The sequence below is a fragment of the Heterodontus francisci genome, chromosome 6 (genome assembly GCF_036365525.1).
Source record: "Heterodontus francisci isolate sHetFra1 chromosome 6, sHetFra1.hap1, whole genome shotgun sequence".
NCBI lineage: Eukaryota > Metazoa > Chordata > Chondrichthyes > Heterodontiformes > Heterodontidae > Heterodontus > Heterodontus francisci.
The window spans coordinates 149,592,281-149,616,742 of NC_090376.1; the positions used below are offsets into that span (position 1 = coordinate 149,592,281).

At 45.5% G+C, this 24,462-nt stretch overlaps 1 long non-coding RNA gene across 1 annotated transcript in view; it reads left to right on the forward strand.

Moving 5' to 3' along the window:
- LOC137371043 (uncharacterized) overlaps positions 1 to 24,103 on the forward strand; it is a 38,371-nt gene extending 14,268 nt beyond the window's left edge. Inside the window, exons 2-3 of the long non-coding RNA XR_010975175.1 lie at positions 12,170 to 12,271; positions 23,871 to 24,103. This is a non-coding gene — a long non-coding RNA (uncharacterized lncRNA). The remainder of the gene's footprint in view (positions 1 to 12,169; positions 12,272 to 23,870) is intronic.
- The last annotated feature ends 359 nt before the right edge of the window (positions 24,104 to 24,462 follow it).

The window sequence follows — 24,462 nt, forward strand, 5'->3', positions numbered from 1 at the left end:
TGGTAGGAATATGGGATTAGTGTAGGATTAGTATAAATGGGTGGTTGATGTTCGGCACAGACTCGGTGGGCCGAAGGGCCTGTTTCAGTGCTGTATCTCTAATCTAATCTAATCACATCCATAGTTTTTTTTAGTTTTGATAAATTAATTTTCGACAATTCAGGCAGGGGAAGGCCACCTGTCCCAGTGGAGTGGAAGCCTAATTTAAATTGAGACATCACATACCGATGACATAATTGGTATGCGCATGCCATTTTAACTACACGCCTCACTTTGGCTGACTCAGTCTTCAACCTGCTGGCAAAAGCTGACAGCAGCAAGGATCTTGGACAGAGGATGTAATTGTAAAAAATGTTTTACAGTTGCCTTGTGGACCAACAGGAACAGAAGTGCTCCTCCTGACTCCACAAGGATACTGTGGGCCTCGCCTGTCACAGAATCGTTACAGGACAGAAGGAGGCCATTCAGCCCCTCGTGTCCACACTGGCTCTCTGAAAGAGCAATTCCCTCAGTTCCATTCGCCTGCCTTCTCCCCATAAACCTGCACATTCTTCCTTTTCATATAACTGTCTAATTCCCTTCTGAATGCTTCAATTGAACCAGCATCCAGCACATTCTCAGGCAGCGCATTCCAGACCTTAACCACTCGCTGCGTGAAAATGTTTTTTCTCTGTCACTTTTGCTTCTTTTGCTAAATATTTAAATCTGTGCCCTCTTGTTCTCAATCCTTTCACAAGGGGGAACAGTTTCTCTCTGTCTACTCTTTCCAGACCCCTCATGATTTTGAATACCTCGATCAAATCACCTCTCAGCCTTTTCTTCTCCAAGGAAAACAGTCCTAATATCTCCAATCTAACTTCATAACTGAAATTCCTCATCCCTGGAACCATTCTTGTGAATCTTTTCTGTACCCTCTCCAATGCCCTCACGTCTTTCCTTAAGTGCGGCACCCAGAACTGGACGCAATACTCCAGCTGAGGCCAAACTAGTGTCTTCGACAAGTTCAACATAACTTCCTTGCTCTTGTACTCTATGCCCCTATTAATAAAGCCCAGGAAACTGTATGCTGTATTGACTGCTCTCTCAACCTGTCCTGCCACCTTCAATGACTTATGCACATATACACCCAGGTCCCTATGCACCTGCACCCCCTTTAGAATTGTATCCTTTATTCTATATTGTCTCTCTATGTTCTTCTGACCAGAATGAATCACTTCACATTTCTCTGCATTGAACTTCATCTGCCATCTGTCTGCCCATTCCACCAACTTGTTGATGTCCTTTTGAAGTTCTACACTATCCTCCTCACAGTTCACAATGCTTCCAAGTTTTGTATCATCTGCAAACTTTGAAATTGTGCCTGTACACCAAGATCTAGGTCATTAATATATATCAGGAAAAGCAAGGGTCCCAACACTGATCCCTGGGGAATTCCACTATAAACCATCCTCCAGCCCGAAAAACATCCATTAACCACGACTCTTTGTTTCCTGTCACTCAGCCAATTTCGTATCCATGTTACTACCATCCCTTTTATTCCATGAGCTACAAGTTTGTGCACAAGTCTGTTGTGTGGCACTGCATCAAATGCCCTTTGAATATCCACGTACACCACATCAACAGCAGTGCCCTTATCAACCCTCTCTGTTACCTCCTCAAAAAACTCCAGCAAGTTAGTTAAACATGATTTTCCCTTAAGAAATCTATGCTGGCTTTCCTTAATTAACTCACATTTTTCCATGTGACTATTGATTGTGTCCCGAATTATTTTTTCGAGAAGTTTTCCCACCACCAAAGTTAAACTGACTGGCTCATAGTTGCTGGGCTTATCTTTACGCCCTTTTTTGAACAAGGGTGTATCGTTTGCAATTCTCCAGTCCTCTGGCATCACCCCGAGTCTGAGGAAGACTGAAAAACTATGGCCAGTGCCTCTGCAATTTCCACCCTCATTTCCCTCAGTATCCTTGGATGCATCTCATCTGGTCCTGGTGTTTTATCCACTTTTAGTACAGACAGCCTATCTAATACATCCTCTTTATCAATTTTAAACCCTTCTAGTGTCTGACTTACCTCCTCTTTCAACAATGCCCGGGTTGCATCTTAAATACAGATGCAAAGTATTCATTTAATACCTCAGCTATGCCCTCTGCCGCCATGTGTAAATCCCCTTTCTGGTCCATATTCAGCCCTACTCCTCCCTTTTCCACCCTTTTACTATTTATATGCCTGTAGAAAACTTAGGGATTTCATTTAATGCTAACAGCCAGTCTCTTTTCATGATCTCTCTTTGCTTCTCTTATTTGTTTTTTCACTTCCCCTCTGGACCTTCTATATTTAGCCTGGTTCTCAATAGTATTTTCCACCTGGCATCTGTCATAAGCACACTTTTTCTTCTTTATTTTAATCTCTACCTCTTTTATCACCCAGGGAGCTCTGGATTTGTTTGCCCTACTTTTCCCCTTCAAGGGAACATACTTCGACTGTGCCCGAACTACCTCTTCTTTGAAGGTAGCCCATTGTTCAGCTATTGCTTTTCCTGCCAGCTTTTGACTCCAATTTATTCCACCCAGCTCCATTCTTACCCCATTGAAGTTGGCCTTCCCCCAGTTAATTATTCGTACCCTGGATTGCTCTTTGTTCTTTTCCATAGTCAGCCTAAACCTTATGATACAATGCTCACTATCCCCTAAATGCTCTCCTACTGATACTGATCCACTTGACCCGCCTCATTCCCAAGTACCAGGTCGAGCAGTGCCTCCTTTCTCGTTGGACTAGCAACATACTGTTGTAGAAAATTTTCCTGAACACACTCTAGGAACTCTTGCCCCTCACTGCCCTTTATACTACTATTATCCCAGTCAACATTTGGATAATTAAACTCCCCCATTATAACTACACTTTAATTTTTGCACCTCTCTGTAATTTCCTTGCAAATTTGTTCCTCCACATCCTTCCCATTAGCTGGTGGGTGGCCTAGAGACAACATTGAGCAATGTAACTGCACCTTTTTTGTTCCTTAGCTCTAGCCAAATTGATTCTGTGCTCGACACCTCTGGGACATCCTTTTTTTCCAGCACCGCAATGCTCTCCTTAATCAATACCGCCACCACCACCCCCCCCCCCCCCTCCCCCCACCCCCATTTTTTGCCTTTCCTATCTTTCCTGAACACCTTATATCCAGGAATATTTAACACCCAGTCCTGCCCTTCTTTGAGTCAGGTCTCTGTTATAGCCACAACATCATATTTCCACATGTCACTCTGCACCTATACTTCACCGGTCTTATTAACCACACTCAGTGCATTCACATACCTGCACATTAACCCTGATTCAGACTTTATTACTTTCTCCCTTACTCTGACCCCACCTAATAATTTACTATTCCCTACTCTCATGCTATCTATCTTCCCCAGTATTCTGTGCACCTTGGTATTCCTCTCTGATACTTACTCCTGGTTCCCAGAGCCCTGACAAGTTACCAGTTTTGCTTCCCTCCAATCTTAGCTCCCTCTCAGGTTCCCATCCCCCTGACAATTTAGTTTAAACCCTCCCCAACAGAACTAGCAAATCTCCCTGCGAGGATATTCATCCCAGTCCTGCTAAGATACAACCCGTCCATTTGGAAAGGTCCCACCTGCCCCAAAACTGGTCCCAATGTCTCAGAAATCTGATGCCCTCCCTTCTACAACAGTTCTCAAGCCACGTGTTCAATTGTTCAATTTTCCTATTCCTTTGCTCACTTGCACGTGGGACTGAGAGTAATCCTGAGATTACTGCTTTTGAGGTCTGTTTTTTAATCTCCTTCCTAGCTCCCTAAAATTTGCCTTCAGCACCTCATCCCCCTTCTTACCTATGTCATTGGTACCAATGTGGACCACAACCTCTGGCTGTTCGCCCTCCTGCAGAAGAATATCCTGCAGCCACTGTGTGACATCCTTGATCCTGGCACCAGGGAGGCAACACACCATCCTGGAGTTACGTTTACTGCTGCAGAAATGCCTATCTGTTCCCCTAACTAACGAATCCCCTATCGCTACTGCTCTTCCACTCTTCTTCCTCTCCTCCTGTGCAGCTGAGCCAACTGTGGTTCCACAAACTTGACTCTGACTGCACTCCTCTGAGGAACCATTACCCTCACCAGTATTCAAAATGGGAAACCGATTAACGAGTGAGATCAGGGGACTCCTGCACTATCTGCCTGGTTCTTTTAGACTGCCTTATGGTCATCCATTCCTTATTTGCCTGCATGCTCCTAACCTCCGGTGTGACCAGCTCTCAAAACGTGGATCTCTGTCTCGCAGATGCACAACAGTGACTCCAGCTGCTGCTCGAATTCCAAAACGCGGAGCTCAAGTTTCTGCAGCCAGTGACACTTCCTGCAGATGTGTCTGTCTTGGACACATGGTGCGTCCATGACTTCCCACATGCCACAGGCTGTACATTCCACTCATCAGAGCTGCCCTGCCATACCTTAACTTTACAGACTACTTATTATAAGTAGAATAGCTTACCAGGTACTCACCAAACAGCTCCTTCCACTGCACCGAAGCAAGAACCAAATACTGGAGGGTTAAAAAAGTAGGAACAAAAAGTAGAAAATGGAGCACCTCCTCGCCCTTCACCGAACTGGCTACTCACCAAACTCGAATCTCCACACTCAGCTTGCCATTTGCAGGCTGCACCCTGACCTCTGTATTTATACCTTTTGAAGCAGAAACTGCAGCAACCAGATTAGATTGGTCAGCTACTCTGCAGTAGAGCCTGTTAATCCCTGCCTAAGTCTGTAAGAAACTTACTTAACTTTCTTAACCCTACTTTAAACTAGATGGTAAATCCCAGTTAAATACTAACTGCAGACCAGACTTTTATAAAGATAACAACACTTAAAATCCCCACTCACCAAACTCGAATCTCCACACTCAGCTTGCAATCTGCATGCCGTTTTGGGCTACCATCCATTTCCCAGCACAGACATGCCAATTCCTCCCCCCAACCAATTCTTACTTACCTTGCCAGGGACCATTTTCAAGAGTTCTCAGTGGTGGACTGAACCCCCACCAATTTTATCTCCTACCCGGGGGTGACATAATTCATGCTGGCTTCGTGTAGGTGTCAATGTCAGAGCATGTAAATGAGGTGCAGAAGTTAAAACCTCCTGTACGTCACTCTCCAAGGGACTGAACAGTTTGCCACCTGCTGCTGGGGTCACAGCACCTCATGGATACCCAGTTTTGTGTTCCCAGATCTGTTCAAAATCTATCTCATTTAGCAACATGGTATAACACAATGGAGGGTATCCTCAACGTGAAGACGGGACTTTGTCTCCACAGGGACTGTGCGGTGGTCACTCCAACCAATACTGTCATGGACAGTTGCACCTGTGACAAGGTCAAACGCCCGGAACTGATGGCTTACCGGTTGAGTTGTATTCGGCTCTGTGGGACTGGATCAGCCCAGACCTGCTGGAAGTATACGAGAGTATGCTTCTGGCTGGCAGCATGTCAGAATCCATGAGGAAAGGCATCATCACCCTCATCTACAAGTGGAAGGGGGAGAGGGTGGAAATCAGAAATTGGCAGCCCATCTCACTGCTTAATGTAGACTACAAGATTCTGTCCAAAGTCATTGCCAGTTGGGTCAAGTCTGCTCTGGAGTTGGTGATTCACCCTGACAAGACCTGTACTGTACCTGGCAAGAAGATCTCTGATAGTCTCTCACTACTCAGGGATACGATTACCTATGTATGGGACAGGAGGGAGGACACCTGCCTCATCAGCTTGGACCAGGAGAAGGCTCTTGACAGGATATCGCAAACATATATGATGGACGTGCTCTCCAAAATGGGATTTGGGGAGGGAATCCGCAATTGGATCAAACTGCTCTGCACAAACATCAAAAGCGCAGTCTCAATCAATGAGTGGGAATCAGAAAGTTTCCTGATCCAATCTGAAATCAGACAGGGCTGTCCGCTCTCCCCTGTCTTGTTTGTTTACTGTATAGAAACTTTTGCTGAGTCCATTAGGAATGATGCGGGCATAAGAGGGGTGACAATCCCAGGCAGTGGAGGCACTCAGGTCAAAACCTCCCTGTACATGGATGACATCACCGTCTTTTGCTCAGATCTGCTGTCCGTTTGCAGACTGATGAGCATCTGCGACCAGTTTGAACTGGCCTTAGGAGCCAAAGTTAACCACGGCAAGAGTGAGGCCATATTCTTTGGGAACTGGAGCAACCAATCCTTTGTCCCCTTCACCATCAGGTCAGACTACCGGAAGGTGCTGGGGATATGGTTCAGAAGGGCCAGGGCATGCGGCAAAACCTGGAAGGAGCGAATAGCCAGGGTACACCATAAACTGAGCCTGTGGGAGCAGTGTTCTCTCTCCATTGTGGGTAAGAACCTGGTCATCAGGTGTGAGGCGCTCACATTGTTGCTGTATGTGGAGCAGGTCTGGCCCATACACCATTCCTGCGCCATGGCGGTCACCCGAGCCATTTTCTGCTTGATCTGGAGATGCAAAATGGACCGGGTCCAGAGGAACAGGATGTTCAAACCTTTGGATAAGGGTGGAAAAAATGTACCCAACGTCGCCCTCATCCTGATGACCACCTTCGTGTGCAGCTGCATCAAGCTATGCTTAGAGCCCCAGTACACAAACACCAAGTGTCATTACGTGCTGAGGTTCTATCTGTCCCCGGTGTTGCGAAGGATGGGTCTGGTCACATTACCGCGGAACGCTCAATCATGTTGGACCGTGCTGTACCACCTATCCTTTGTGGAAAAGTTTGTGCGGAAAAACACCTTTTACCACCAATCCATTAGGCAGTGGTCTGCACGGAATGTCCTCAAGGCCCTACCAGATAAGGAGATGGTGGATCCTGTCGGATGGTTCCCCAAGCAGACTGCCAAAGTCATTTGGCAGAATTCCTCATCACCAGAACTGTCAAACAAGCACCAAGACATAGCTTGGCTGGTGGTGAGAAGGGCCCTCCCCATTAGATCCTTCCTGCACGCCCGGAGCCTCAACCCCTCCGCATGCTGCCCTCGAGGTGGCTGTGGTGGGGAAGAGACTGCTCCCCACCTCTTTCTGGAATGTGTCTTTGCAAAGCAGGTGTGGAAAGAGATGCAGTAGTTTTTGTCAAGGTTCATCCCAAGCAGCTCTATAACACTGGAGTCTGTGCTCTACAGGCTGTTCCCAGGGACGCGCACCGAGATAAACATCAACTGCTGCTGGAGGACCATCAATTCGGTGAAAGACGCTCTTTGGTCTGCCCGAAACTTGCTGGTCCTCCAGCGCAAAGAGTGGTCCATGACCGAGGGTTGCAGACTGGCACATTCCAAGTTCCAAGACTAAGTGCTGAGGGACACACTAAAGCTTGGGGCAGCTGCTGCAAAGGCTCAATGGGGAAAGACCACTGTGTAAGGTCCTCCCACCATAGTGAACTGAGGGGCTGGACCCACGGGAAACTCCTCGGGCTGTATACACGGAATATGGGTTTGCTGTAAAATGTACATGGCATACAAAATGGAATGGAAGGGTTGTGAGGCAACTCACTCCTGTATTGAAGAAAACTGATTCCCTTTGCACTTTTTGGAATGTCAACTTGGTGCTGTTTTGAACTGTTTTGTACAGATTTTTATGAATAAAGTATATTTTTGGGAAAAAAGGTAAGGACAAGGTCAATTAGGTTCCTCCCTTTTGTTGGTTTTTGGGAGGACTAACAAGGCAAGGGAATATACAATGGATGGTAGGACCTTAGGAAGTACAGAGGGTCAGAGGGACCTTGGTGTACTTGTCCATAGATCACTGAAGGCAGCAGCACGTAGATAAGGTGGTTAGGAAGGCATATGGGATACTTGCTTTTATTAGCCGAGGCATAGAATATGAGAGCAGGTAGGTTATGATGGGGCTGCACAAAATGCTAGTTAGGCCACAGCTGGAGTACTGTGTACAGTTCTGGGCACCTCACTATCGAAGGATGTGATTGCACTGGAGAGGGTGCAGAGGAGATTCACCAGATGTTGCCTGGGCTGGAGCATTTCAGCTATGAAGAGAGACTGGATAGGCTAGGGTTATTTTCCTTAGAGCAGAGAAGGCTGAGGGGGGACCTAATTGAGGTATACAAAATTATTAAGGCCTTTGAAAGGATAGATGGGAAGAAACTTTTTCCTTTAGCGGAGGGGTCAATAACCAGGGAGCATAGATTTAAGGTAAGGGGCAGGAGGTTTAGAGGGGATTTGAGGAAAAATGTTTTCACTCAGAGGGTGGCTGGAATCTGGAACACACTGCCTGAAGGGGTGGTAGAGGCAGGAACCCTCACAGCATTTAAGAAGTATTTAGATGAGCACTTGAAACACCATAGCATAAAAGGCTACAGGCCAAGTGCTGGAAAATGGGGTTAGAATAGATAGGTGCTTGATGGCTAGCATGGACATGATGGGCCAAAGGGCCTCTTTCTGTGCTGTATAACTCTATGACTATGATTCTATGACTCACCACCTGCTACAGACCTAGTCTAACAGCTATGTCCTTTAGGATTCGGCCAGCTCCGTAGGTAGTGGTGCTACTGTGCCACTCTTGGTGATGGACATTGAAGTCCCCCACCCAAAGTACATTCTGTGCCCTTGATACCCTCAGTGCTTCTTCCAATTAGTGTTCAACATGAAGAAGCACTGATTCATCAGCCGAGGGAGGGTGGTTGGTGGTAATCAGCGGGAGGTTTCCTTGCCCATGTTTGACCTGATGCTATGAGACTTCATGGGGTCCAGAGCAAATCTTGAGGACTCCCAGGGCAACTTCCTTCCAATTGTATATCACTGTGCTGCTGCCTCTGGTGGGCCTGTCCTGCCGGTGGGACAGGACATACCCAGGGTTGGTGATGGTGGTGTCTGGGATATTGCCTGTAAGGTATGATTCCGTGAGTATGACTATGTCAGGCTGTTGCTTGACTAGTCTGTGGGACAGCTCTCCCAATTTTGGCACAAGGATGACTTGGCAGGGTCGACAGGGCTGGGTCTGCCCTTGTTGTTTCCAGTGCCTAGGTCAATGCCAGCTGTCCGTCCAGTTTCATTCCTTTTCTTAGTCTTGGTAGCAATTTGATACAACTGAGTGGCTTGCTAGGCCATTTCAAAGGGCATTTAAGAGTCAGTTACATTCCTGTGGGTCTGGAGTCAGAATAAGGCCGGACCAAGTAAGGACGGCAGATTTCCTTCCCTAAAGGACATTAGTGAACCAAATGGGTTTTACAGCATTCGACAATGATTTCATGGTCACCATTGGAATAGCTTTTATTTCCAGATTTTTATTAATTGAATTAAAATTTCACCATCTACCGTGATGTGATTGAAACCCATGTCCCCTGAGCATTAGCTTAGGCCTCTGGATTACTAGTCCAGTGACATTGTCACTAGGCCACTGCCTCCCACCTCTGTCTGGGGCTCCTGTACAGGGGTCAGTAGCCATCTCTTCAAGGGATTTCCCGTGTCTGCTTGAAGCCAGCCATGCACTTTGAGGATGGAGTGAAGGACTGAGGCAGCTTGGATTGGCGGAGGATGAAGGAGGCATGGCAGTTGCTCGGAATGTGAGCGAACACATAGAGAAAGCTCTTGTTCTGGTTGCGCGCCAGTTGGACTTTGAGGGAGTGGAAGCCCTTCATGTTGATGGATCTCACTGTCTGGTTGCTAGGTGCCTTGATGGCCACATGGGCAGAAGCAATGATGCCCCGCATCTGGGGGAACCCAGTGATAGAGGCTGAACACAATGCCCTCTGTGCTGCAGACCCATCTGTGTCAAAGTGGGTGTCGGCCCTGCCCTCCTGAAAAGAGCATCCATGACCTACCCGATGGCCTAATGAGATGTCAACTGCGAGATGCCACCTACGTCCACAGCTGATCCCTGGAACGACCCGCTTGCATAGAACTACAGGGCAACATCGACCTTAACAGCTGCAGGTGGGGTCTACCATGGGGGCCGTGAGGCCTCAGGTTATTGTGGATCAGAGTACACAGGACCGAGACCATCTGCCTGGATCGGCGCAGCCGCCTACGGCACTGCGCTCTGTCATTTTCAGGTAGCTGACTCTTGGGCTGTACATCCTGTCATGAACCTGTTTTTTTGTCAGGAAATATGTGGTGTGCCTTTAAGGCTGTAAGAGATCAGTACTTCTTTAAGGCAGAAAGATTCAGAAGTTACCGAGCACCTTGGTTGCCCTGGATACAACCATTCAGAGACAGAGAACAGGACATACAATCCAGATTTCCAGCACCTGCAGTATGTTGCTTTTATTTTAGGACATACAATGTTGCTGTTTAACTTTGAAACTAGCTGGAAAAATCTGGCTTTGTATAGACAGTTGAAAGACAGACTTGTTCTGACAGACACAGCTGTGCCAGCCTGTACTGAAGGAGAGATATCTCAGTCAACTTAAACTGAAGGAAGTGAATTTAGACTGTTATTTTTTAACCTCTCAAAATTCTAAAAGTTAAGCCAGATTGATTCTTTTGAAAGTGGTTGCGAATTGTTGATCTGCTGTGGTCATCGCTGGAAAGAAGAAGAGATTGAAGCTTCAAATGTTGAACTGAATTGCCAAATGCTTATCGTCGGATTCATTGGACCCTGGAAGATTGCGCGTGGAGTTTGAATCAGAGAACTGTTCGTCAGGAAGCGTAAATCTGCAAGGACTTTACTGTTATTTCTAATTTTAAATGTTGTTTTATCTTGGTAGTGTTTCAGATTTTAGTTTTTTCTAATAAACAGTCAATTTGTTGATATCTAAAGATACCTGGTTTGGTTCACCTTATTTGGGGGTCAGTCGAGTTTTCAATTCGGCTGTTTCTTTGATTTGGGAAAGCTTAAAGATATATGTTATGCGACCTGTGGAATGATGGGACTGAATTGACAGTATGTTGCTCCCACCATAATCAGAATCATATATTTTGATTGGGGGCTTTGTCTTGAGCAGTCCTGCCATAGCAATCCAATGTTTTGGGTTTTGCCTTCGTCCCCTTGCAGACACCCCCGTGCTCCTCTGGCCTCCTGCTGTCCAGAAGGTTGCATTCGCCTCAGCTCATCGACGCTGCTCTGTCCAATGTCAGAGTAGCCTGTTCCCATCTGAACTCCCTCAGCTGGGCTTTGTAACTTCCCCAGGTCTTCCCCCGCCAACCCCAGATGTTCAAATGATGCCCGGAGGCTCATGTTCCTCTTTGGTTTCCTGCCACTTAACAATGAGAAATTCAACTCTTCCAGCTGAAGCAATAGAGGCACATCTGACGCAGCTGAGCTTTATTTGCTGCCTCTGCTTTATTTCAACCAGCCCTTCCCATAACCCTCATGGCTCTCCACCCACTCATGCATTTGCACACACATACATACACAAGGATAGAGGGGAAAGGGTAGGATACAATTAAAGTTCAAAGTGATGGAAGAGTTTGTGGTTTACAGAAACCTGTTGAATATTCTCAGGATGAAAGTCTTTTCAAAGGTTCAGGCCTGGATGTTTGCAGTATTGAACCTGCTGAGATGTTGTAGACTTCTAGTGGTGGTGTGAATTTGGTTCATTTTCACAGAAGGAGTGTCTCAAAGTCACTTTGTAATTTCTCTGCTGCATTGGTTGTTCAAGTTGTTGTTCAGTAGGGTTCTTCTGCTTAGCTGGACTGCTTCTCATAGCCTCTGGCTGGAAAACGGACTTTCTATAGCCTTTGCTTGATCTCCCTTTCTCTCTCTCCACAGGGCTACCTTTTAAGGTAAAATAAATCCATCACATTTGAGTCTCTGTCAGGTGACACAGGACCCTCTCCCCTGGTGTGACCACACAATGGTCCAGGATATGGAAAGCATGGCTATCTGTTGGTGTCTGAATGGGACCATTCTGTTACAATGGTACTATTGCAAACCTATTCACCTTGGTTTGGGCTGCGAGTCAGTCTGTCCACAGAACGTTTGTTAGTTCATTCCTGTAGATAGGAGTCATCAGTATGTACTGATGCTCCTTTCAATTTAAATAGGTTCTCCACAGAGCTAATTCAGACGAGATTAATGAGTTACATCCTCGACAGACTGAAGCTTTTATTGCCAGTACAGGAGCGGTCACCTGGCTGCTATTCCATTTTGTCTGTGGTATAAATGTGTCCATTTTCTTGTCGTTGAGTTAAACAGTTGACTTTTTATTTCAGAATTCCTCCAGTTCATTGTTTAATTCATCACAGCTCTTTCTAAGCATGACCAAGTCCAAATAATCAAGCTAAATCAAGACAAAGGATCTGTAATTCCATGAGGTGAGTTGTGCTGCTATTGTGCCAATGGAAAATGAGTTGCATCTGCTGATATCCTGGAGAGATAGTTACATCAGAATTTTGTGGGGCAGCTCATTTGTTTATCCACTGCAATAGTGATTCTTAAACCTGTATAAAACAGAGGCAATGGACTGGGTTTTGTTCTCAGCCCAACGTGGGGCTTTGTGACCAGGGTGGGGTGAGGGCCAAAGAATCAGAGTGGCAGCGGCTGCCACGGAGCCCAGTGCCAGGATTGCTGGGCCCGATCTTCCCGGCAGCGGCAAGGCTCCATGGCGGCACCTCCACTATTCTGCGACGGGACCCTACTTTAAATATTTAAACCTCTCTGCATAAAATTAAATATAATTCCCCATGATCTTACCTTCAGTTCCCAATCTTGAGCACATCGAGTGCCTTCACTTTCCCGTCTAGAAGAAGCTGGCACCACTGAGCTGGGAAAGGGGCCAACTCTGCATTATTTAGTGCATGGGCAGGGAAGGGGTCATCTCTGCATTATTTAGTATGGGGAGGAAGGGTTCAACTCTGCATCATTTTGAACTGTTTGCAGGGCTGGCAGCCTTTTTAAAATGGCGCCAGCACCTGCTCTGGCATCAGGTGCCGCCATGAATGGCGTCGCCAATGCCGCCCCCGCCACATGATTGGGGGGGGGTGGAGGGCAGCTGCTGTCAATATCTTAAGTGGCTGCCTGCCATTTAATTGGGGGGTGCGACTCACATGTGGGGCGGCCACCATTTTCTGCACCCGCCACTGCTCCCGGCAGTGGGACAACAAAATCCAGTCCAATGTGTTGGAATGCATGAAAATTAGAGTGAAGCTTTTAGATGCTAGTTCTAGTTGAAGATTACAGCAGTACGATGGGGAAGCAGTAGATCAGTGAGGAACAGTACTTGGCTCAGTAATTTGACTGTAAGACAGCTTGACTGGATGTCTCATTACTGTTTTGGAGCCCTGTTACAAAAATGTTGAACAAGGGAGAGCCTGGCAAAGGCAGAGAAGGAAAGAGCAGAATAAGACATAACACAGAGATAAAGAAAATGCCACAAGTTCTCTGAGTCTGACCTGCAAATGAATTAGATACAGAGGAGAAGCAGAGTGCTGGGTGTCCAGGGCAGAAAACCTACCAAACAGGTTACTCGTGCCATGTGGAAGGAGGTGGCACTAAGTGACAACCTTCTCATCCCCAGGACTGCAGAACATTGCTGAAAATAGTTCAATGGAACAGGAGCAGTCCATTCAGGCCTTTAAGCCAATGCATCATTCAATTAGATCATGGTTGATGTGTACCTCAACTTCATTCACCCATTTTTGTTCCATATTTCTTGATACCATTACATAATGAAAATCAATCACTCTCAGTCTTGAAGATTTCAATTGACCCCAGCATTCACAATTTTACGGGAGAGCAAGTTCAAGATTTCCACTATGATTTATGTTAAAAAAGTGCATCCTGATTTGACTCTTAAATGGCCTGGCTCTAATTTTAAAATTATGCCCCATTGTTCTGGATTGCTCCACCAAAGAAAAGAAAGACTTGCATTTATATAGCCCCTTTCAGGACCGCCAGACTTCTCAAAGTGCTTTACAGCCAATGAAGTATTTTGAAGTGTAGTCGCTGTTGTAATGTAGAAAACACAGCAACCAATTTGTGCACAGCAAGCTCCCACAAATAGCAATGTGATAATGACCAGATAATCTGTTTTTGCGATATTGATTGAGGCATAAATTTTGGCCAGGACACCAGGGATAACCCTTCTGCTTTTCTTTGAATAATGCCATAGAATTTTTTTATGTCCACCTGAGAAGGCAGATTGGGCCTCAGGTTAGCATCTCATCTAACATCTCACAGCACCTCCAACAGTACAGCACTAGAGCATCAGCCTTGATTTTTGTGCTCAAGTCCTGGACTTGAATCCAGAATAACTGAGCCACAGCTAACACCCAAAGAAAAGGGAAAACGTTTCTCTAGCATGAAGTCCAGCTCGACGGACTACTGCTTCAACAGAGTATATAACTTGAGGAATTTGGTGAGTGAGTGAATTCAACGCAGTGAGAGAAGAGGTGTTGTTCTGGTATTTTATAAAACACGGCGCAGTCTGAGAGAGGGAGCAGGAGACAAAACGACCTGAGAGCTGAAGTCTAGAGGCATTAATTAGTTGAGCAGGTATGTGATTGGGTTGGTGAGTTTTAAGGTTTTTTTCTCTACACCAGGGCAGTAGTTTAAACTAGGACTGGGAAAATATAAGTACTGTATTAAATTTATAGCTTAGCTAGTTAAACTAAATTCAGTGGGTTGCCATATCTGATCTAAGGTTGTTCGCGGACCCCACCAGTTTACCACTTGACGGTTTCACGCCCTCTTGAACTCTCTCTTCAAAGTTCTTCGCAACTTTCCCTTATGGTACTTGTTGACTATCAGTCTCTTGCCAGTATTTAGCCTTAGATGGAGTTACCACCCACTTTGGGCTGCATTCACAAGCAACCTGATCCCAAGACTCGATCCCAACAATCCAGGGGCCACTACCGGCCTCACACTGTCCTCAGACTAAGCCTCGATCAAAAAGACATGGGCCCTGGAGGGTTGTCGGAGAAAGTGGTCTTCTATAACTTTATATATAATATATATAAAACTATAAATAATCATGGAATAAAGACCTTAACTAGTTAAATAAATAAAAATAAGGCTAGTCTAAGATATGGCAGAGCAGGTTCCGAGATTGGACTGCAGAATGTGGGAGCTCGTGGCCAGCGAGACTGTCCCAAGCAAACACATCTGCAGGAGATGTCTCCATCTCAGATCTCCCCGGCTCAGAGTCATTGAGCTGGAGTGCGAGTTGGAGACACTTTGACATGTACGGGAGGGGGAGGAATTTCTGGACAGTTTATCCAGAATTCAGTCACACCCCAGACAAAAACACGGGTTCAGGAAAGGGAGGGTCTGACTGTTAGACAGTCGGGTAGCAGGAATTTAGGAGAGGCTAATAAGGAGGTCCTGCAGACTAGTCCAGGTCAACAGGAATCGCGGCGGCTCTGCAACGTGGGCCCCATGCGTGTGGGCTGAAAATATTTCCGCCCGCCACCTATTTCAGCGTCGGGCTTTTAAAACGCAGCTCAAAAAGCATAAAGCCCCTGGTCCGATGGATTGCATCCACGAATCTTACAAGAGTCTAGGGAAGAGATAGCAGAGGCATTGTACACATATTTAATAATTCTTTAAATAAGTGCAGTGCCAGAGGATTGGTGGATAGCTAACACAATTCCTATATTTAAGAAGGGGGACAGACATGCCCAGGGAATTATACGCCAGCCAGCTTAACATCAGTGGTAGGAAAAATAATGGCATCCCTACTAAAGAAGAGAATTGAAGATTATCTAGAAAAGAAAAATATCATAATGATTAGTCCGCATGGATTTCAAAAGGGAAAATCTTGCTTGACAAAACTTATTGAATTTTTTGAGGAGGTAACAGAGAGAGCAGACAATGGTAATGCAGTTGATTTAATTTATCTGGATTTTCAAAAGGCTTTCAATAAGGTGCCTCATAATATACTAATGAATAAGGTCAGAGAATGTGGAGTCGGAGGACAAGTGGCAGAATGGATTACTAGTTTTCTTCAAGATAGAAAGCAGTGAGCGAAAATAAAAGGTAATTATTCAGAGTGGCAGAAGGTGGGAAGAGATGTTCTACTAGGATCAGTGCTGGGACCAATTTACTTTCAAATCAAAAACAGGGCTAAATTTTACTAGACCTCTAGGGATAGGCTGGAAGGTGGCAGGGGAAGGCTGGGTGAAGTGCCCATTGCCTGCCCGTGCCATGGAATTTTATCAGCAGCTGGGAAGGTGGAGGACAGCCTTTCCACCCAAAGGCCAAATAAGGGCCACTTAAGGGCCTTTTCCTGCCCTCACTGGCACTTTACCAGCTGCAGGAGGGCCCTTTGCCATTTGGGGAGACCGCCAGGTAAACCCTGTGAAGTGAACTGGCGATCCTGTGAAGTGGATTATAATCCAGCCCTTTTTTGGGGCTATCCCGGATCAAGTATACGCCTCAGTTGATCGCTGTCACTTAAGATTGAGAAAAACAGATCTCACAGACACTTCAATGGGTCTGATGAACTGATCCAACTCTCCCCAAAGTAAGGGAACCAGCTGAGAATATTACTGTCCTCCAGATAGCCTTTTTGACAAGTTTTAGCCAGATTATAGGGGTCCGGGCATCTCTCCTCAATAATATACCTCTCCACTGACGAGTGTACAGAGATGGGTTCTTGAGTTTGGGATACAGAAGACTATATGAGACAATATAATTTCTAAATTATACAAAAGTTTATTAAAGAACCAAACATTCAATTCACATTTTGTGGGAAAGTCAATCACAATGTTAATAGTTCCAGGAAAATAAAGTATAATCTTGTTCCTAGTAGAGAATCCAATTATTAAGTCAAATATTATTACAGTAAAATATTTAAGATATACATTTAAAGTAACATTTAATCTCCCCAATTAAGGGGAGAACTATCGTCGCTGTTCCACAGTAGCAGTAGCTTTACCATGAGAAATGCTGGAGTGAATCCAATGAATCTCAAGATCCACTGTGTGGTTCTATTATTTATATTGTTTCTAAGCTGCATAACTAATTTCTTTATGTATGGGGGTGTTGCCTCTTTGCAAGTAGGTTCACCCCCCTCTATTTTCCACATCAGGCTGGAGAACTGTCAATTTCTAGTTGAAATCCACATTGTTTAATTTGTAAGAAAAGGCTGAGCCAACAGGAATCTGTGAGCAGAGATGCTGGTCAACATGTCTTTAGATGCTGGAAGTTGCAAATGGTGGTAAACTTCCTAGTCAGCCAATTGTGTTTTAAGATTATAACTCAGTTTTCCGATTCAATGGACAGGTGATTTAGGTCCATCCGTAGAATATCATGTTGTCCATTGTTATACTGTGGTATCTTGCAATGATTATTTATGAAACCTGTATTATCAGTGCCTGACCCAGGTGATGATGTTCATGACTTTTTAGGAACATGTTCCTGTTTTTCAGAACCTACCATTTTGTTCTAGAAAGAGGCAACTATGCTGCCTCCTTGACCACAGGGCATGTCCAGGCTTGTGAGAAAGAGATGGCAGCATATAGGAGAGGTCTTCTCAATCCAGGAGCAAACAGTCTTTCTCTGAGTTCAAAAACTCTGTGGCTAGTTTAAAAAACCCTGGACCAGCCAGTTAGTGATGTGACCAAAACAAGAAATGCTGGATTCACTCAGCAGGTCTGGCAGCATCTGTGGAAAGAGAAGCAGAGTTAACGTTTCGGGTCAGTGACCCTTCTTCGGAACTGACAAATATTAGAAAAGTCACAGATTATAAACAAGTGAGGTGGGGGTTGGGCAAGAGATAACAAAGGAGAAGGTGCAGATTGGACCAGGCCACATAGCTGACCAAAAGGTCACAGAGCAAAGGCAAACAATATGTTAATGGTGTTTTGAAAGACAAAGCATTAGTACAGATTAGGTGTGAATATACTGAATATAGAACATCAGCAAGTGCAAACCTGAAGAAAAACAACCTGAAAAAAACAGTGGGTAAGCAAACTGAACAAACTAAGATGAAATGAAATAAATGCAAAAAATGTAAAAAGGAATGCAAAAAGAAGGAAGAAAAAATAACTAAAAATGACTAAAAATGAAAGTAAAGTGGGGGGCTGTCATGCTCTGAAATTATTGAACTCAATGTTCAGTCTGGCAGGCTGTAGTGTGCCTAATCGGTAGATGAGATGCTGTTCCTCGAGCTTGCGTTGATGTTCACTGGAACACTGCAGCAATCCCAGGACAGAGATGTGAGCATGAGAGCAGGGGGGAGTGTTGAAATGGCAAGCAACCGGAAGCTCAGGGTCCTGCTTGCGGACTGAGCGGAGATGTTCCGCAAAGCGGTCACCCAGTCTGCGCTTGGTCTCCCCAATGTAGAGAAGACCACACTGTGAGCAGCGAATACAGTATACTACATTGAAAGAAGTACAAGTAAATCGCTGCTTCACCTGAAAGGAGTGTTTGGGGCCTGGGATACTGAGGAGAGAGGAGGTAAATGGGCAGGTATTACACCTCCTGCGATTGCAAGGGAAGGTGCCCTGGGACGGGGACGAGGTGGTGGGGGTAATGGAGGAGTGGACCAGGGTGTCGCGGAGGGAACGATCCCTTCGGAATGCTGACAGGGGAAGGGAGGGGAAGATGCGACTGGTAGTGGCATCACGGTGGAGGTGGCGAAAATGGCGGAGGATGATCCTTTGGATATGGAGGCTGATGGGATGAAAAGTGAGGACAAGGGGAACCCTGTCACGGTTCTGGGAGGGAGGGGAAGGGGTGAGGGTAGAGGTGCGGGGAATGGGTCGGACACGGTTGAGGGCCCTGTCAACCACAGTGGGGGGAAATCCTCGGTTGAGGAAAAAGGAGGTCATATCAGAAGCACCGTCATGGAAGGTAGCATCATCAGAGCAGATGCGTCGGAGACGGAGAAACTGGGAGAATGGAATGGAGTCCTTACAGGAGGTAGGGTGTGAAGAAGTGTAGTCGAGGTAGCTGTGGGAGTCAGTGGGCTTATAATGGATATTGGTAGACAACCTATCCCCAGAGATGGAGACAGAGAAGTCGAGGAAGGGAAGGGAAGTGTCAGAGATGGACCATGTAAAGGTGAGAGAAGGGTGGAAATTGGAAGCAAAGTTGATAAAGTTTTCTAGTTCGGGGCGGGAGCAGGAAACGGCACCGATGTGATGTGACCAGCTGGTTTAACCAGTCTTGGCTTTTGTGGATTGTATCACCTTAGCAGTCTCTGGAATGCTCTTCCCTACATCTTCAGTGTCTGGTGATCAAAATCCATTGTGGGTTGAATGTGTCAGGGAATGGTCCTTTTGTCTCCTCAAGCACTGTCTGTTAGTATGCAAATGTTTTTTAGCTAAGTGTCTGGCAGCCTTGGTAACAGGCCTTCTCTTCTCAGCAAGTTTAAAATCAATGTCCATATGACAAAATTAATTAATATGCCTCATTCTTGGCAGGTGGGGGCCTGCATGACAATATCAGGAAAGGATAGACAGGCTGGGTCTCTTTTCTCTTGGAAAAAAGAAGGCTGAGGGATGGTCTATTAGAGATCTTTAAAATAATGAAAGGTTTTGATAGAGTAGAAACAGAGATAATGGGCTGAATTTTGTTGAGCTCCCAATGCCGGGCTCCGTGGGGTGGGGGGTGTGAGGGGTGCGTGGTGCTGGAAGATCGCTGAGGCATCGGCCCACCATGGAGCCTGATGCAGGATTGCCAGGCCCTGTCTTCTCGGCGGCAGCGAGGCTCATTGGCGCCTCCCTCCCCCACCTGCCACTCGGCGATGAGACCCAATTTTAAATATTTAAATAAAGGACATGAATAAATTAACATACCTTTCACTGCGATCTTGCCGGCTGGCCACGATCTTGCAGGCAGCAGCCAGCACTCATGCACCTTTACCTTTCTGTCCAGGGAAAGCTAGCGCCGAGGTGCGGAAGGGAGGAACTTAGGATTTTTGGTGGGGTGGGGAGTTGCGGTCAAATCTGCATGTCTAGTATTGGAGAGGGGGGAAAGGCTGACCTCTGCACTTTGTGCAGTTGTTGGGGGGAAGGTCACATATTAAATACAAGTGTTTTTGGGGGGGAATGGGGCAGCCATTTATTTTCTTTTTATTGGGGGTGGGCGATATGGGCCAAAAATCAATTCACAGTTTTTTGTGGGGTGGGGGGGGGTTGTGAGCTTCAACAGTGCAGGTCTGACAACCCTTCAAAAATGGCACCAGCGCCTGTGCAGAGGCAGCTTCCACCGTTGCTGGCGTCACATAGCCTGCCCCTGCCACGTGAATGGGGGGGAGGCGACCCAATATGCCCAGCATATGCAGATGAGCCGCCTCAATTGCTGCAATATGGCGGCCCATATGTGTGGCTGCCATTCTTTTCGCCCACTGCCGTTCCCAGCGGCAGAAGAACAAAATTCAGCCCAATGTTTCCACTTATGGCAAAGATCATAACTAGAGGCTATCGATATAAAATAGTCACCGAGAAATCCAATAAGGAATTGAAAAGAAATTTCTTTACCCAAAGAGTGATGAGAATGTGGAACTCATTACCACAAGGAGTGGTTGAAATGAATAGTATAGATGCATTTAGCAGGAAGCTAGGCAAGCATGTGAGGGAGAAGGGAATTGAGGTTACCATGATAGATTTAGATGAGGAAAGATGGGAGGAGGCACGAGTGGAGCATAAACGCCGGCATGGACTGGTTGGGTCAAATGGCCTGTTCTGTTTTGTGTATCCTATGTATGTAATTCTATGTATCTACCCTCTCGAAACCCTTTATAATTTTAAAAGCCTTGATTAGATCAACCCTTAACCTTATAAACACAGGGGAATACAAGCCAAGTTTATGCAACCTATCCTCATAATTTTACCTCTTTAAGCTCTGATATCATTATGATGAATCAGCGATGTACCTCTTACAAGGCTAATATATCTTTCCTGAGGTTCGCTGCCTAAAACCTGAATGCAGTACCTCAGATGCAGTCTTATCAAGATTCTGTACAACTGAGACATTACTTCCTCACTTTAAATTTGAAACCCCTTAAAAGGCCAACATTTCATTAGCCGTTTTAACATAGAACATAGAACAGTACAGCACAGTACAGGCCCTTCGGCCCACGATGTTGTTACTCTTTGTACCTGTGCACCAGCTTTCAATAATGTGTGTACATGAACACCTAAATTTCATTGTTTCTTCACAGCTCCTAGCCTCTCACCATTAAGAAAGTATTCTGATTTGCTTTGCTCAAATTCAAAGTGGATGACCTCACACTTCCCCACTTTGAACTCTATCAGCCATAGTTTTGATCACTCACTGGGCTGAATTTTGTTGAGCTCCTGACGTCGGGCTCTGTGGCAGGACTGGGGAGAGGGAGGCCGGAAGATCGCCCAAGGCCGCAATTGTCAAGCCCGGTCGTCCCGCAGGCAGTGACGCTCCATGGTGGCCCTCCTGCTATTCAATGACGGGACCCAACTTTAAATATTTCAAGAAAGGACATGAATAAATTAACATACCTTAACATAGTTTGCCAGCTGTCCACGATCTTGCGTGTGGCGGTCGGCACTCATGCTCCTTCCCTTTTCTGTCCAGGGAAAGCTGGCGCCACCAAGGTGGGGAAGGGGGAACTCAGGATTTTTAGTGGTGGGGGGCAGGGAACGGGGTCAAATGTGCAAGTGTAGTGTTGGGGACGGGGGGAAGGGGTGATCTCTGCACTTTGTGCAGTTGGTGGAGGGGCAGGGAGGTCACATATTAAACACAAGTGTTTTGGGATGGGGGCAACGGGGCAGCCATTTATTTTCTTTGTATGGGGGGGCGGTGGTTATGGGCCAAAAATCAATTCACAATGTTTTTTTTTTGGGAGGTGGAGTTACGGGCTTCAACTGTGAAGGTCTGACAGCCCTTTAAAAATGATGCCAGCGTCAGTGCAGAGGCAGCTGACGCTGTTGCCGGCATCACACGTGATTGGGGGTGGGGTGAGGACCGCCCAGCATATACAGATGAGCCATAGCACGCTAGATCGTGGTGGCATGGCAGTGCAGGCCCGTGCCATTCTTTTCACCTGTCGCCCCTCCCAGCGGCGGGAGAATAAAATTCAGCCCAGTCTGTCTAAAATCTGAAGCCCCATATCCATTTGTTTCATGTTGTCAATCAGTGAACAACCCATTCATCCCTAGTCTTTCCTTTGTTACGAATGAGGCGGGAGGAGTGCACTGTTTTTCTAGTTCCACTTCTCCACAGGTCACAACATATATTGAAATTTCTTCCCAGTAACCAGTACAGTCAATCACAGACTATATTTTTATCCCAGAATAAAATGCACCAACCAGGTTTCTTTAATAAACAACAACGTTATCAGTTTATTATAGAATATGTCTTAACCAGTAACAAAGCAAAACATTAACACAGATTGAAATATGAAAGCTCCTTTTTACCTTAGCCCCTCTCTCTCTCTCACTCACACACACACACACACACACACACACACACACACACACACACACACACACACACACACACACACACACACACACACACACACACACACACACACACACACACACACAGGTTAGCACCACAGCCTCACAGCTCCAGGGACCCGGGTTCCATTCCGGGTACTGCCTGTGTGGAGTTTGCAACTTCTCCCTGTGTCTGCGTGGGTTTTCTCCAGGTGCTCCGGTTTCCTCCCACAAGCCAAAAGACTTGCAGGTTGATAGGTAAATTGGCCATTATAAATTGTCACTAGTATAGGTAGGTGGTAGGGAAATGGGGATGTTTGGTAGGAATATGGGATTAGTGTAGGATTAGTATAAATGGGTGGTTGATGTTCGGCACAGTCTCGGTGGGCCGAAGGGCCTGTTTCAGTGCTGTATCTCTAATCTAATACACACAGGTTAACCGAAAAAATAGAGATTTTCTCTTTAGAGCTCTATTACAAAAAAAAAACAGAAAAAGAATACTTTGGACAATTACTTTGGACAATTACTTGCTAATTCTTGAAGAAAAAAAAGAAGATAAGGAAAGATGTCAGATATGCTTTTTTTGGTTTGGCATCCCAAATACGCGTAGCCAGCTGTCACTGGGATCTTCCTAGAACGGTTCTTGTCTGGCGACGTTGAAGATCAGTTTGGGCAGGCTTTCCAGGAGAAATGCAGCAACAATTTCTCCATGGCTAACGCTCGCTTCTAAGAGCTTCTCAAAGAGATGGAAATCTGGCAGGCTTTTCAAAGAGCTGGAGTTGAAGTTTGTCCTTGGCAGGTTGATTCTTTTACTCCTTTTCAGAACACTGTCCATACCCTAACTGCCTGTCCAAAGCAAAAGCAAAAACATCTCAGGAGTCAAGTCTCCTGACCCGTATAAATCTTGACCTGTCATTTATTGGTAAACACCTTCCCCAAGTCAAAAAAGCCCTCTTGCTAGGTATTTATCTGAAAACAGGTGCCTTCCAGTAACTGTTGTTTACAAGCCAAGTCCAAAAGTCCTCTTTTTAAAAAAACACAAAGTTCCAGCATCTATGGAATTTTTTTTCAGTTTTAAAACACAAATCCTCATAATTTAACAAAAAAAATGGAAGCAGTCATAACACCTACCACTGAACTAATTGCCAACCCATGTCACAATGTTATTTTCAATTCCATGCACTTTTTACAGACTTGTAGATCTGGAAAGCATTAGCTTCTGCTTCTCCCAGTCTATGTGAAAATTAGAATTTTTTATTATAGCCAGTCATCTAACGAATGTGTGTCTGTACTCTACATTGGCTGATATTACATCCATGCCTTGTGGCTGCTGAAATGACCCCATGCCAAAAACGTTGAGTGTGGTCATGACCTTCATAACTGCAGAGAGAGCAATGTGGGCAGATGACCATTTCTGCAAGTCCTCAGAGCTACTCAACATTAAGGTCCTTAATTTGTTTTATGTTGCCATTATATTCTGGATTGGACATAATATGGTGTGGGGTCCATCTTTATGAAATACTACCTAACTATTCTTTGTTCCATTCAGTGCTGTTCTCCTCTGTCTTTTGGATGAGACATTAAACCGAGGCCCCATCTGCCCTCTCAGGTGAATGTAAAAGATCCAATGGCACTATTTGGAAGAAGGTCAAGGGAGATCTTCTCAGCATCCTGGGCTGATATTTATCACTCAACTGACATCACTAAAAACGGATTAATCTAGTCATTATCACATTGCTGTTTGTGGAACCTTGCTGTTTTCAAATTATCCTGCTGTGATCCCCACATTATAACAGTGAGTACACTTCAAAAACTATTTAATTGCCTATAAGGCATGTTCGGATGGCCTGAAATCGTGAACGATATGATGCAACTTCATGTTTTTCTTTTTCCTCCATGGTGATATATAGGATATTCCCAAAGGCAACACCATATCTACTTCTGAAAAGCCTCACTGTGGATGAGGTTGGGGATAAAACCTTCTGGTGATTTCATACTATCAGAAGCAAGTCCAGGTCTGTGTATGTGGAATGCAACAAAAAAGAAATGCTGCAAAATGTTGTTTCCAGCCCAAGAAAACTCCAAATTGCAACTCTGCAAATTCCTCAGGCTCAGAAACTCCTCACTTTGTGAGTGTTAAA